Genomic DNA, 16,555 nt, shown 5'->3' on the forward strand with positions numbered 1-16,555 from the left:
GTCCTTGCAGCCCCTAGGCGCATGGGCGGCCAGGGAGGCTCTGCACGCTGCCCCCATCCCTAGTGCCGGCTCTACAGCTCCTATTGACCAGGAACCAGGGCCAATGGGAGCTGAGGAGGTGGCACCTGCAGGCGTGAGGGCAGCATGCAGAGCCTCCCTGGATACCCATGAGCCATGGGGCTGCAGAGACCTGGTGGCTACTTCCTGGGAGCCACAGTAAGCGCCGCTGGGACCCTGCACACCCTTCTGCACCCCAACCCCCTGCCCCACCTGGAACCCTCACCCCTGCCCGACACGCCAAACTCCTTGGCCCCGGGCCAGAGCTCCCTCCTTCACCCCAAACCCCTCATCCCTGGCCCCACCCCAGAGCCTGCACCCCCAGCTGGAGTCCTCACCCCCTCTACACCCCAACCCATTGCCCCAGACCACAGCCATCTCCTGCACCCTGAACCCCTCATCCCCAGCCTCACCTGGAGCCCGCACCCCTAGCCCAGAGCCCATTCCCTCCCCCTGCACCCCAACCTCCTGCCCAAGCCCCACCTCAGACCCCTCACTCCCCTCCCACACCTCAACCCTCTGCCCCACCCAGGTGAAAGTGAGTGAGAGTGCGAGAGAGTGAGCGGTGGAGGGAGGGGGGATGGAGCGAATTGGGTGGGGCAGAGGTGTTTGTTTTTTTGCCATTAAAAGTTGGCAATTCTATCTGTATTCATCAATAGTACAGAATAGCTGCATATTGTATGCATGTCCCACACACAGTATTTCCTTTTATGTCAATCAGAGCTGAGCCTAAGTGCAGAGCAATTCGGATTTCAATGAACTCTGACAAGTTTGGATGTGGATATAAGTTTGCAAAAAAAACCACACAAATATCCATCTCAATGTGAAATCCACAATTCAATCCTCTGAAGACAGCCTGGACATGTGAATTCAGGCATATCTATTCCATTTAGGTTCTGATACCACACTCATCAGCACAGAACCTCCACTTGGAGAGTAAAGAAGTGGTTAAGAAAAAAAAATATTTGTCTGTGACACTGCATCGAAAATTAACGTCTGACCCCATGCTCTTCAGGGGCATAATTTGCTATGAGGAAAGGGTGGCAGCTGCTCCCTCACTCCTAGCTTTAGAAACAGTCATTAGGAAATCAATAACTGCCTACTTTTTCCTCATTCATTATGCTATTTGGGACAGAACACGTTCTATATACTGATTCATCTTCCACCCCCTTGCATTTTTCAAAAATGACACTCCTGCCAACATCAATGGAAATTCTGAGTGCAGCATATACAACAATCACCTAGTCCACATTGCAGAAGAGAATTTTATTCTAAACCTTTTTTAAAAAAATAATCATACAGACAGAAAAAACACAAGCTCAGTCCTGCAAACCATTATTCACTGAAGCAGTGATTATGCACGTGAGAGGTTACATTGTGGTCAAGCCTAAAGTCCTTTGATTCCTACATTGAAAATCTACAAATGAGCTAGGCTTTTATCTCTTGACCCAGCATTTCCGGAATACCTTCCACTTAAAGAAAACTGGATATATCATACCTACATCTATATGGAAAGGGAAGAAAAGAGATCCCATTCCTAAGCTCCCTCTGTATCAAGGAGGCACCTGAAAGTTTCTAAAGGAAACATGGACAGCTCATTAGAAAACTCCCTCAAGCAGTCTTGTGCTGCTTTGCTTCTCTGAAAGCCTGCAGTAATGCACAGCTAGTGCCTCAGAAAGCAACATGTTACTGGGATTACTAATGTAGGCAGAGACCTCACCTAGGGAGAACGATACCCTTTATTTCTTTTAAAATGCAATATTCAAGCCCTAAGGAAAATAGACCTGAAGAGAGGAGAGATGGCAACCTGTAGGAATTTGAAAGAAACTAAAAAGGTACTCTGGGAGCCAACAGAAACATAGAAGAATTTAAAGATTTCTCATTCAGACAAGTGAAGCTAGCTACATACTATTGTGTTTTCTTGTACTCTTAGTCACTGGCAGATAGTCTCTAAGGACTCCTTCACCTCCCTCAAGTAGCTCTTAAGGGACCTAATAAGTTTTCCTAACTTTACACTTCCCCACCTTTAAGGTCTTACATCACAGTTACTATATTTTCAGCCAAGGTCTGGAAGCTGCCAGTCAGAACTACAGAAAACTACTCTCCCCAGAGGGATGAATGTAAAGCAATGTGGGGCACTTCTTCACTGCAGGCTTAACACAGCAGCAAGGCTAGTTTAAGAGATAGTCTCCCATATGGCATAGCAAAGAACTACCACTGGGTCTCCCTGGCTCAATTTTTATGCCTAGGGTTGTTTTTTTTAAACACAGCTTTTTATTGAAAGTGTATCGATATGGCGTGGTTTATTAGCTCAAAATGCAGACTAGATACTTTCAGACCAAAATAAAATTACAAGTAAATATATTTGCCATGTATCATTCATATATTCCCACATACATATTGCCACAAAGGGATCTCACAATTACTAAGGGATCTCACAAAACTGGGTGACTGGACAACAAAATGGAAGATGAAATTCAAAGTTAATAAATCCAAAGTAATGCACATTGGAAAACAATCTCAGTTATGCATACAAAATGGTGGTGGGGGTCCTAAGTTTGCTGTTACCACTCAAGTAAGAGACCTTGAAGTCATTATGAATAGTTCTCTGAAAACATCTGCTTAATGTGCAGCGGCAGTCAAAAAAGCTAACACAATGTTAGAAACCATTAGGAAAGAGATAGATAATAAGACAGTCCATATCATAATGCCATTATATAAATCCATGGTACATCCACACCTTGAACAGTGTGTGCAGTTCTGATTGCCACATCTCAAAAAAAAGACATTAGAAATTGAAAAGGTACAGAGAAGGGCAGCAAAATTATTAACGGTGTGGAACAGTTTCCATATGAGGAGAGATTAAAAAGACTGGGACTGTTCAGCTTGGAAAAAAGACAATCAAGGGGGGATATGATGGGGGTTTATAAAATCATGGATGGATGTGGAGAAAGTGTTATTTATCCCTTCACATAACACAAGAATCAGGGGTTAAGCTATAACTGCTCTGTTCTGTCATTCCCTTTGAAGCAATTAGCACTGGCCACTGTCTGAAGCAGGACCGGCTCCAGGCACCAGCATAGGAAGCAGGTGCTTGGGGTGACCAATTCAAAGGGGCGGCATTCCATCCAGGTCTTTGCCGGCAATTCGGCGGCAAGTCCCTCATTCTCTCTCTGCCTCTTTGAGTTGCCGCCGAATTGCCGCCGAAGAGGAAAAGAGGGAGGACTCGCCGCTGAAGTGTCGCTGAAGAAGCGGCGCGATTGAGCTGCCGCTGAAGTGCTGCCGCTTGTCTTTTTTTTTTTTTTTTTTGGTCGCTTGGGGCGGCAGAAAAGCTGGAGCCGGCCCTGGTCTGAAGACAGGATACTGGGCTGGATGGACCATTGGTATGACCCGTTATGGCCATTCTTATGTTTGTATGGACATACTTTTAATTTTGGTGTCTGCACAGCACAGTGTGTAGCCACTGTGATTATTGAAATCTGACTTCTTACATACAAAAAAATCCATAAGACCAGGTGTATTATTTATGAAAACTTTCACTAGTAATGAATGCTGAAGTAAAGATCAAACTGATGTCCATTATTAGCTAACTTTCAGCAGATAATAAACATGTTCCATTAAAAAAATAAATTGAGCCATACTTTTTAAAGATACATGCAACTATAGAGAAAATGGTTGGTGTTTGAAACTACACATTTTCTTTAGTTGCTAAGTGGTCCTTATCAAGCAGGGATCCCTGTGCTTGGATTAATTGTTTAAAGTTTTACAGATAACTGAAAAGTATTTTCTCAGCAGTCTCACTGGGAGTCTGTCTAGGATTTCTACCTAGGTTTATAAAACCCCACTCCAAAATAATAACACATTGCACAATGTTTTTTCATTCAGAAGGAGTAATCATTACATCCATTTTGGTGATGGAAAAATTGAAACAATTGTCTGAAACAGAAAAAAAATCATACCTATTTTCTGACAAAGATGCAGCATAGCATAAAGAGGCTGAAGCATTTTTTTTAAACCATCTTGTCATGAAAATTTGCTTAGGTTTTCATAACATGCTCCTGAGGCTAGACCTTAGCACTTGGTTATAAATTTTTCTAGGGAAGAGGCACACAGACATTATAGTCTTATTTTTTTAGTGCCCACTAATTATATCTGCCTCAATTTGATATTTAAATGTCACATTATAGCAAGCAACAATTGGTGGACAGTTTTGGAAATTTAGGATTAAGTTCCTTATCTAAGGCCACTCATTAAAATCAGTGGGAGAACTGGGAAGAGCAGTACCAGGTCTTTGACTCCTGGGTTTAGTTCCCGGCCCATGTAGCATTAAGGGAAAAATTTAAAAAAAGAGGATGGCATCTTAAACACAGAATTTTCCTGGCTTTTGTTGGATGGTGTCTACCTCTCAATACCATTAGAGCACAGTTTCAATATGAAATATAAGTATGGCTGCTATTATTAAATGAAGGAAGACAAACACTATTAACTGAGACAATAATAACCAGGATAAGAGAAATCACTACTGTATTCTTAGTACAAACTTTCCCTGATTACAAAACTGATGGACATTTCATAATTATCTTTCTTCCCTAAGGTTTTATTGTTCTACACTTCTACCTGCACACTTCTGACAGACATCAAAATCCCTCTTTCCACTCCTTGGGAGGCAATGTAAGTTTAGACAACTGCAAACAGTGATAAAATTAAACAACATCCTTCAGTGCCACAGTGTTCCATGAATAGAGTTCCAATTACCCAGCACCTTTCTTGTCAAAGCTCAGGGTGGAAATCCGGGGGGAGAAAAGAGAGAAAGTGATATCTGATGCCAAAGGGGAAGTAGTGGTTGTTGTCTAAAGCGGTGGCTGATATTTATTGACAGATCGGAGTTTGGAAGCTTTGCAACGATTAGGCCAATGCACGACCCCTTGAGCCCATGGTAACATCAATGGATGTTCAGCCAAGATTCCTGCCTTTAGCATTGTCATCCTTTATCTTAGTAAACATCAAAATCTGAGCAGAAGAGAGAGAAAATGAGCTATTGATTTTCCAGTATTGTCTTAACCTGCAGTCTAATTGAAGGTCAGTGTATGTATTCCTGTCAAAGGCAGAGTTTTGCTATGCATTGTGAATGTCTGACAGAAACCACCCCAAGAGGGAGAGCGCAGATATTCCATAGGCACCACACAGAAGGATAATACTCTATCCAATACTCTCAAACATTCTCTAAGGAAAATCGAGGCCTGGAGAAGACAAACTGCAAAGTAATTGGAGTAGGTGTCAAAAGCCTGACAGAGAAAGGGAGAGAGAGAAGGCAGGGGAGACAGAAATGACTGTGTGTTTATCATTACAACACAACAGATTCAAAATAAATTGTCTATTTAGCGAAAGTGGATGATTGCATCCCTCCCTCTATGTTGTTCTTCCTCTCATCGAAGGATGAACAATTGCAAGTGCTCCTTTTTCTAACACAATAAAGGAGTAGCTTGTGTGTACAGTAATAGTTTGCTTTATTAGAGGTCAAATGTAGTATGGCAGTAAAACAGATGTTGTCAGATAATAAATAGGAAAGGAAAACCACATCCCTCCCTTATTTTTGTTGTTGTTCTTACTTTGTTTTCCTTCACTGTCCTCCTGTCACTGCCGAGGCACACCATGTTACCTCAGATCTTGAGCATGAGAAAGAAGTGTCAGCTGGCACTCAAAGTAAAGCTTGGGGATGGCTCCTTCCCCTTCTACCTCTTACACATACATCCTGATGCACACATGCACATACACCCTTTTTCTGATTCTTAAAATATAGCTGTCAACTCACCAACTAGTTTGGATCTCTTTCTCCTCCTCTCTTTATTTATTTATATAACTACCGCCCCCACGCTCCCATATCCACTCCTGTACAATGACTGAAGGCTTGAGGGGGAAATGGAAGAGGTTCAAGTTATATTTATTTGTCTCAATTCAAGTTATTTGGCATAATGCTTCAGTAATGCACTTCAGGCTGTAATAGATAACCCAAGGTATTTTAACGCAGACATACATCCTGGCAGTCATGCTGAAGAACACAGTTTGGGCAACTATTGGACTTTATAACAGTAACTGTTACTGTGGCTGAGAGGTGTTTAATTTGCTCAGTTCCCATCATGAGTCCATTTAGAGAGTACAATTAGATCACGGCATATTTTACTATGGACAGGATGAAAGGGGTGGGAGAAGGAGAATTAGGAGAAAGGGTCTTTACCGATATTCTTATTTTACTTTGTAAAAAGCAACAGAGGGTCCTGTGGCACCTGTAAGACTAACAGAAGTATGACAGACTACTTCTGTTAGTCTTAAAGGTGCCACAGGACCCTCTGTTGCTTTTTACAGATTCAGACTAACACGGCTACCCCTCTGATACTTATTTTACTTTGATTACTTCACTGGCTGAGGTAAATTATCATCTCCATTTGATTATTTTTTGCTGGCTGGCGGAATGAATTTGTATATTAGTATTTAATACTGCTGGATAGTTACCATAGTGTAATTATTATTAGGGCGCTCAGACTTTCTGTATGGGCATTTTTTTTTAAAGTGGTTAAATCTAAAGAAATGAAATAATCCCATCTGTAACCACTGTGAAACAATTTAAATCAGTGGTCAGGAAATGTGTCCCAGAGAACAGTGACTACTTGAGGCACTTGGGGCTAGATTATTAAAAGATACTTTAAATACCTTTAAAAATCTGGTCCTCAGAATTAGTTTCTTTTATTTTCTCTGTTCCTTTTTTGTTTTTAAGTAAATGCCAGAATATAGAAGGACATTTTTCCTTAAGAAAGAACGCACTCATTTTATGTAATGTTTTTTATATTATTTTATTTTATTAAATGATTTGAGAGTCTTCATTTTAATCCCATCTACCTTTAATCTAATTATTCTAATGCCTTTAACAGGCCCAAGTACACTGAACAGTTACAACAAGTCTTTTTAGGGTTTTTGTTGATTGTAGGATAAGTCCTATCTATCTGTCCTGGGTATTGATAAATGTCTGTCACTGGAGGCTATAAAGTGTCAAATCCCATACTGCAATTACATCATGATGATATTTTTATTTAGCACTTCTCTAGTGCTTCTAATCCTTTGTATACTTTGTCCATCTTAACTAATCCTCATAACACAACTGTGTTGTGTCACCTGTCTTATACACATGGGCAATCTGAGATGCAATCAGCTATTTACATTAATCTTGCAGGGTTAGGCACTTTAAGTGGTTCTTAACCAAAGCCATAACAGTAAAGTCAAGCTACAGCTTGAATTAGAATCCAGGAGTTCCCTAACACATAATCTTGTGCCATATTATACATATGGGTACATGATGGTGCAGCATGGTATAAAAATTTTAGCACTATATGTTTAAGGTTGGCATCTAACTCCCAAGAGGTAAAGCCAGGAGTGAGCTCTACAGAACTTCCCAAATGACCACAGATAAGCCTTTGAATCACATCAAGCAGGCTGTGCATGCCTCATATTACAGAACAATGTATTTTAGGAACCTTTTGGAGCATTTTTAAAAATAAGTTTTTAAATTAATTTTAAAAATATTCCCTGCACCTATTAAACCAAGTGTCTCATCACCCATGATTCAGTATAGGAGACAGAGGGATCATTAAAACCTCTAAAAATGACAGATGGTCTTTGAGTCTCTGATGACCTGATTTTATAAAGTCTCTGGCCCTTGCAGAGTACAAGTAAGCTTTCCCATTGGAAAGCTGATAAATTAGCTCTTGCCAATTAAACAAACATAGGTCCCTATAGTGCTATCAGACCTTGAAGTAGCAATATATTTTCCTAAGAAGAAAAGTTAACTGAACCAAAGCTCAATCTCCACTACTCTAGACCTCAGGTAAGAGTGATTTGGGGGGAGAAATCCCGTATTTATGGATGCGAAGAAGAAATGTTTATCTGGAAGGCTGATTTAATTTTTGTGTTGTTCAGAGGGTTAGAATATGTCCTTGGAGATGGATTAATTGGCAGAGTGAAGGGGAGGTACATGATCAATTTATTGTATGGTTCTGCAATTTACCATGATCATCACCTCTACAGGACAGTTAAATAAATATATATTGATCTATAGAGATTCTAAATACTTAAGATTTGTCTTTTGTACAATTTTTAGTATTAAAATAAGGATAGGTAAGAAAGTTTCACAGTCCTTTCTGAGAAACTGTGGGAGCATCTGGTTGGGCTCAAGAGAAAGAAGAATGAAAACTGAGTATGGCAAGGAGGGATAAGTTTCAGGTCATTCAGATTTTTTGAAACATATCTAAAATGAGTCTCTAAACCTGTAGCTGTTCCACCCATCCGCAATGCATATTTAGGTTTCATTCTGCATTAACCACATTGATGTTCTATTCGTAGCTCTTTATATAATGTAGATGTTATGATTAAAGAAAGAACATGCTTTGAATGGGCTTTTCTGAATCAGTGCTGCCTTGTTGCCTTGTTATTAAACTTGTTACACTGAAAAGCACAGGTTTTTTTGTATAATTAGTCATTGAATAGCTTAATTTCTAAGTGAGGTCTGCCAGGGATTTTAAGTTTTATATTTTATGGATAAAACTCTGCTGTAAATTATACCACTGTAGATTTGACTCCAGTGGAATTACTCCAGATATATTTTGGTTTGACAAAACAGAATCTGTCTCTAAATGTTTTTTTTTTCCTAGACTTACTTTCTATTTTACCTATTATTCTCCAGTACTAAGTTAGTTGCTTTTTTGTAGCTTTTCTGCTCTTCATTGTCATGATAGGATAGTGACTAGCGAGCCTCAAGATGGATTCACTTTGGACTAAATGCTCCAAAATGTACATGCTGGCCCCGATATCTGCTCCCTCCCTGTGGTCCACAAGTGCATGAAGAGAGCTGCTAGCTATAGTGGACAGAATTCATAGTCTTAGTTTCACCTTAATCCATTTTCCACCCAGAAGAGATATTATAGTAAGCTGTATGGTCTGAATATTTCAATGGCCATGAGGATTCTGAGCCTTGTGGCAAGGCCATCACAACCAGAATAATGTTGACACAGTCATCTGATTTTGAAAGAACAGAGCAAATCCATCCTATGCACCTAACAGCTTCCAGAGTGAAATGAAGCTGAGGTTCTATCTGGTGCTGTTAGTTGACAAGGAATCCTGCTGTCTTAAGGATTTCACATCCACCTCAGTACCCTATGGGCACTCTTTGATGCTGGTTTTATGGGGTCCCAATTGCTCTCTGGTCACCCTAGTAAGTTTGTGCTTGCTGCAAAGGGCAGTATAAATTTGTATTGCGGTTTAGGGACCTAGAAATTCCCCTTTCTGTCGCCTTCTCCATTAGCACAAATTTCTACACCATGGGGGGATTCCGTCTGCATGAATTAAGTCACATACAAACTGCTAGCACTTGGTTATGAGGGTGGCTGTACACAGCCATGAAACTCTCTCTATATCAACTCTGTCATGGGTAGGATTAATCCTTACCAAGTGTCTATGCTGAGTTATTAGAAATCTCACTCTTTTTGCTGCTGCCTGAAGAGCCTTCTCTTCTTTTCTACTTTATAAAGTGAATCCAGTGAGAAAGAGCCACACCTGCAAAGTGAAGGCCAGTTTAAAATGATCAAACACCACATTTCTGTGTGTAGAGATACCATGTCCTCTATTATGCACTATTACAATTTAATTTACACATTCTAAAGGAAGAGGATTAAAAGATAGAGAATGTACTGGGCAATTAAAAGGTAAAAATCAAGCACTTAAAGCATATTTATCATTTTACACAACATTTGTGTATTTACTAGCGATGCAGGAAGTAAGCTCTTCACTGAAGAGTTGGCCTTTGATAAATAAGCCCATTTATTCTCTCTAGGAAAAGTTCAAGAACCCATTACTTTTCACTTTAAGCCATAGCATGACAATCACACAGGAAAACTGAGAGTTGTTATGAACTGTATTTTTACTTACAGACCTACTGAAGAACTACAGACAACTTAGAAAAATATTCTATTTTGCACCAAAACTTGGAAAACCAATTCGTTCTCTAACATTCTGCCTCTATGCTACATGTTCACAGGAGGTTTTTAGGTCCCCACCGCCCATTTTAATTACTAGGAAGTGGGGGTAGAGTTGATTTCTCAGGGGAAAAGGGACTTGAAAGTCAGCCAGCCAGGCATCTGAAAGTGAGCATGCAAACCTGACACAGAGGTGAATGTACACGTTCTATTCACAACAAGATGAAGAGTCTAGACTCTGGAGGCAGGCAACTATCAAAATACTAACACTGACAACCATCCAGAGAACAAACCTTCCATCTTTTACTCTGAAATGAGAACAGAAAACAAGGGAGACCTGAACTTGAAATTTCATAAGACTTTTATACAAGATTTTCAGCATGTTTGGCTGGGACATGACATTAGCCATTCCATGACATTAGCCATTTTTGCAATATTTGGGTGAAATGAGGAAATACAGAGGAAGAAACAAACTATATTAAAGTTGACCAACCACGTCGTTTTTTATCTCAAAAAAGATTCTGCTTCCAAATAATGAGAGAGATGGGCAAAGTTTTGGTTTATTATATGTACTTCAGTTCACTGGAACCTACTGCACAGATTGGTAATAACCGCTGCTATCACAGTTTTTAGAGTTTTACCTCCTATATGGTCATTTAGCTGTTCCTTAGGGAAATAAAAAAAACAACAATAAAGTTTAATCAAAAAATAAAAACTAGATTAAACTGTTGGAGTGGATTGTGATTAAATCTACATTGGCCAATAGTCACTACTTCAGCGGATTATTGTTCACATTGGGAAAAGGGACAGGATTCAGATGGCAAGAGAAGACACTTAATTAGCACCAATGAAAAGATTTCCAGAAGCAAATGCAAGATAAGGCCATTTTGTAAGAAGAGATAAAGAACACTGCATGAGGACAATTTGGGAAACTAACCACAGTAAAGAGACCAAGAAGATAACATGCACACTTCATATCCTAACCATTTCTTGTTGGGTTATTAGTTTGTAATTATATTCAAATCAAATCCACCATTTCTCAGGTCTCCTTGAAAAAGCGTCTAACAAACAGGAAGCTTTGAAATAAAAATGCTAATAAAATTACTACTGATTGGTATTGGGGGCAATCTCAAATAAGTCATGATGGGAGATTTTCAAAAGCACTTAAGTGCTGAAATCAATTATGAAAATGGGAATTGGACCATGGGTAAAAATTTCAAAGGAAATTCTAAATGAAAGAGCGTCTCAGATTATGCTGTTTTATACACTACTGGCTTCAAGTACCACATCACAATTTTAGGAGCTATTTTTATCAGAGTAATATTTTACTGCTATTGCTTAACCTTACAGGGTACCAAGTGTCCTCAATTTCCCTGGCTAAAGTCAGTGGGAGTGTAGGGAACTCAGCTGATGCAGATGAACACCCTCAACTCCCATGAACTTTAGTGTCATGACTGGGGCATAGATGTTCTGACCTAGTGGTCAAAGCAAGGGCGGGGTGAGGCCAAGTCAGATACTGGAAGGTCAGAGTCCAAGACAAGCCAGAGGGCAAACCAAGAGTTGAGTGTCAAGAGTCATGTGGGGTCAGGTTATCAGGAGATCAGAAGCAGGAGATGAACTTGAGAGCAGAATCATGGATCAATGACTAGAGTCAGGCCAGATTGGGACACCAGGAAGTCAAGCCAGGGGAGCTGGAGCAAGAAGTACACAGTGCAGAACAAGGTGGATCTCAGTTGCATGAACAACTTCCCATTCCTGTGCTCAGAGCCGGCTCCAGGGTTTTGGCCGCTCCAAGCAGCCAAAAATAAATAAATAAATAAAAGCCGTGATCGCAATTGCAATCTGCGGCGGCAATTCGGCGGACAGTCCTTCACTCTGAGCGGGAATGAGGGACCGTCCGCGAAATAGCTGGACCTGCCGCCCCTCTCCGGAGTGGCCACCCCAAGCACCTGCTTGCCAAGCTGGTGCCTGGAGCCGACCCTGCCTGTGCTGGATTTAAATAGAGGCTGTGGACCAATCAGGGCCCCCAGCATTCTGCCAATCAGATCCCAGGACTGGGGTCCCCTAAGTTCAGCTTCTATTCTGACAACAGTCAGCAGGTCCCATGGTGACAGCTTGTGGACCAGGGTCTCTGACATTTAGTGACAGAAGGGGAGGGTGCTATTAAGATATCCTCAGCACCTTCCATGAACAGGATCTTTGACACTGCTGTGCACTTGATTAATATGCTGAAGAGTCAGAAAAGAAACTATGGTGGTAACAGCTACACATGTATAATAGTGTTGGATGAAGTATAGCTATTGACCCTCTGTGTCCAGTCTATTGTTCAACTGCAAATGGTTTGAGTGCAATGCAACATGCTATCCTCCATCAGGAGACCATATTGCATACAAATAAATTGTAAAGATCAAAAGTAAAATCTATAAAGTATATGTTATATGCCTGCCTTATAATGGGAGTAGATTGTCTTGCCACTAAAGCTATATTATATATATTGAGTAGTATATTAAATCCACAGTATATGAAATCCACAATAATTTCCTACCTGGGGTTTGGTTTATTAATAAAGAAAATAATATAATAAACAAGTTCAGCTCAAAATCTTCACCGCAGATTTTGCTGTTCATACAGTTTCTCCCAAAGGACTGCTTAGTCCACCCCTGGGATCATTTTTTTTCTAGAAAAAAATCTCTGCACTCATATATAGCTAGGGCACCTGATGCCTGCCTCTTAAACATTTCCCATCAGCATCAATACCTAATAATAATCAGGCAAACAGTACCAATACACCAACCTGCACATCTACCAATGTGATATATGCCATCATGTGCCAGCAATGCCCCTCTGCCATGTACATTGGCCAAACCGGACAGTCTCTACGCAAAAGAATTAATCTGACATCAGGAATCAAAATACTCAAAAACCAGTGGGAGAACACTTTAACCTGTCTGGTCATTCAGTGACAGACCTGCGGGTGGCTATATTACAACAGAAAAACTTCAAAAACAGACTCCAACAAGAGACTGCTGAGCTACAATTGATATGCAAACTAGACACAATCAACTCCGGTTTGAATAAGGACTGGGAATGGCTGAATCTATTGAATCTATTGAATCTATCTCCCCTTGTAAGCATTCTCACACTTCTTATCAAACTGTCTGTACTGGGCTAGCTTGATTATCACTTCAAAAGTTTTTTTTCTCTTACTTAATTGGCCTCTCAGAGTTGGTAAGACAACTCCCACCTGTTCATGCTCTCTGTATGTGTGTATATATATCTCCTCAATATATGTTCCATTCTATATGCATCCGAAGAAGTGGGCTGTAGTCCACGAAAGCTTATGCTCTAATAAATTTGTTAGTCTCTAAGGTGCCACAAGTACTCCTGTTCTTCTTTTTGTGTGACTAACAGCATCCATCTACTGCACACAATTTACTGAAATGTACCCCAGCGTCAAAAGCTCTCTTATCAAGCTTTCATTGCCTTTGCACTAACCCTTAATTGTATCATAGTTGAGGGTATCAAAAATAGATAGATCCAATATTAATAGTATAGACAGTTGTCTCACATCCACCACTCAAACAAATTGCATTTCACACATGAATGCTATCTAAAGACCTGAAAAAAAACCCTGAAACATAAAAATAGAAAAAACTTCTTCTTCTTATCCCATCATCTGAGGTTGGGTCATTGTGCAAGCATCTGCCAGCCTGGTCTGTCCAAAGAGGCACTAAAGTCCACCTGCTTACCATCTTCTTTGATGAAATCCATCCAAAGCTTCCTCGGCTTTCCTTGGTGTCTCTTTCCTACCACTCTCTCCTGCCATGCTATCATCACCAGATCCTTTTCATTCATCTTCTGTACATGTCCGAACTAAAATGCTTCATACATTGTCAGCAATGTCATGAACTTTGACTTCCATCCTAATGCTTTCATTTTGAAATCTGTCTTTTATGAAGTTCTTTTTATTGCATGAAGACATCATCCTGAACACTTGTAGGCATTGTCCCGGCCATCTATCCACCCCGATGTCGCTCCACCATTGTTCTATACCAGAGGTGGGCATACTACGTTCCGCAGGACCCTCCTGCCCAGCCCCTGAACTCCTGGCCCGGGAGGCTAAACCCCGGTCCCTCTTCTGCTGTTTCCCCTGGCCAGCAGCATCAGCTCACTGCACCACCGGCACAATGCTTGGTGCAGTGGTCTGTGAGCTCCTGTGGCAGCGCAGCTGCAGAGCTGCGGCCTGACCTGGTGCTCTGTGCTGCGCGGTGGCAACTACGGGGCTGGCTCCAGGCTGCAGCGTGGCTGTAGCACCGCCAGCCACAGGTGCTCTAGGCAGCGCGGTAAGGGGACAGGGGGGTTGGATAGAGGGCAGAGGAGTTCGGGGTGGTGGTCAGGGGCTGGAGGTGTGGATAGGGGTCGGGGCGGTCAGAGGGCGGGGAACAGGAGGGTTGAATGGGGGAAGGGGTTCCCGGGGGGGCAGTCAGGAATGAGAGGAGGGGTTGGTTGGGGTGGCAGGGGGCAGTCAGGGGCAGAGGCTCCGGGGGCAGTCAGGGGATAGGGAGAAGGGGTGGTCGGATGGGGTAGGGGTCCCGGGGGACAGTCAGGGGCGGGGGTTCCGGGGACGGTCAGGGGACAGGGAGCAGAGTGGATAGGGCAGAGGTCCCAGGGGGCCATCAGAAAATAGGGGGTTTGGATGGGGCAGGAGTCCCGGGGGAGAGGGGGGGCACAGATAGGGGTGGGGGCTGGGCCATGACCCCCTCCCCTAACCAGCCCTCCATACAATTTCCAAAACCCAATGCGGCTCTCTGGGCTTTCAGTCTCAGAGGCATGTGCTTGTCACACACAACACGTCAGATGTTATTCCACACACTTTTCTAGGCCTCCCCAGTCTGGAATGTCTCTCACATTCAAGCTCACTCTCTTCTGTATCCCAGCTGCCAACATACTTGAACTGGTCAATGTAGTGTAGTCATGCTCCAAAAATAGAAACAGCATCACATTTAAGTATTCCCATTCAATCCTGTATCTATACTACATACACAGGGTACCCAGATGTACTGTACGTGGTCCCAAATATGCATAGGCATATTTGCATGACTCATGCCAAGGAAAAGGGACTAAAAAGTTCATTTAGTATCTCCATATTTAATGTTTCCTATCTAACAAAAATGGGAATAGTAATGGCTACCTCACAAAGTAGTGTGAGGTTTAATTAATTAAATGTCTTGAGAATGTCAAATGAAAGGCACTAAGTAAATGAATCGTTATTTTCTTGTGATATCACCAGCCCCACATTCTCCCCCTCCCCCATCAAGATGATAATACAGGCTTAAAAAAAATGAGAGAGTTTTCCAGTTGAAAACTTTGCTGTTCATTGTGAGAAAAAGCTCAGGAATGAAAAATGTTTTGCTTTTTGGGAAAACATGCTAGTTTCCATAATCTGTATTTATAAGGCATTTACCTATCACACTAACCTCTGGGAGTGTTTATAATTTAAAAACACACAGCACGCTAATAACAAATTGCCAAGTGTTGGCAGTAAGCAGACAATCCCTAGGTTATTCACAACCATGACCGTAATTTAAAGGAATCCAAACTCCATCCTCGACCAGCTGTTTAAAGTGGTATTTTCAAAAGTGCCTAAGTGAGTTAGGAGCACCAACCCCATTGAATGTCAATGCGTCCCTGCCCATGATTCTCCACAACTAATTCAGAACAAGAGGGGAATAGTCTAAACTGCTGGAGGACATTATTGTGCGCTAGTCCAACTGCTCTGACAGCTCTCTGCCCTGGCTCCTTCCTTCCCCTAGAAGGTATGTCAACACTCTGCTGAAGGTGTAACTTCCATCTTGACTAGACATACCTCTGATCCAGCTAGCATCCTAAAAATTAAAGTGTAGCCCTGGCAGTACAAGTGGCTGGATGAGCTAGCTGCTCCAAGTAAGAGCCTATCTGAAACCCTAGGTATGCATTTGGATGGATGGCCCATCCCGCCACTTGCACCACCACAGCTACACTGCTATTTTGGGCACATTACTCTGATCAAGCTAATGTAAGTATATCTACCCAAGCCGGAAATTACAGCTCCACTTTAGACCTACCCTAACCAAGAGAGAGAAGCCCACGTGCTTAGATACTGGGAGGTGTTTTACCTCCCAGAAGGGAAAGGGAAGGGAAGGGTGGCATGGTCACTCCTGTGTTCCCTTCTTCAGAGTCTCTCTGCTCCTTAAGCAGTGGAAGTGTGAGAGGCCCACAGCAGACGAGGAAAGGCTCCTTCACATGTTGCTATCTCCATCAGCCAGCTGCTATTCCCTGTACTGCAGAACACTACCTGAGCACATGGTGCTAAAAGGAGAGGCAGCAGAATTCATTCTAGTGTGGAATGGAACACATGATGTGGTCCAGTAGAATGGTCCATTGCTCATTGTGGTGCCTTAACTCATCCCAACCATAGGGAGGGAATCCAAGGAATGATG

General features: G+C 41.9%; 1 long non-coding RNA gene across 1 annotated transcript in view; it reads left to right on the top strand.

The window, feature by feature from the left end:
• The window catches only part of LOC128842814 (uncharacterized), a 44,431-nt gene extending 34,346 nt beyond the window's left edge, over nt 1-10,085 (top strand). Inside the window, exon 3 of the long non-coding RNA XR_008446125.1 lies at nt 10,032-10,085. This is a non-coding gene — a long non-coding RNA (uncharacterized LOC128842814). The remainder of the gene's footprint in view (nt 1-10,031) is intronic.
• Nucleotides 10,086-16,555: the final 6,470 nt, after the last annotated feature.

This window comes from Malaclemys terrapin, chromosome 9 (genome assembly GCF_027887155.1).
Source record: "Malaclemys terrapin pileata isolate rMalTer1 chromosome 9, rMalTer1.hap1, whole genome shotgun sequence".
NCBI lineage: Eukaryota > Metazoa > Chordata > Testudines > Emydidae > Malaclemys > Malaclemys terrapin.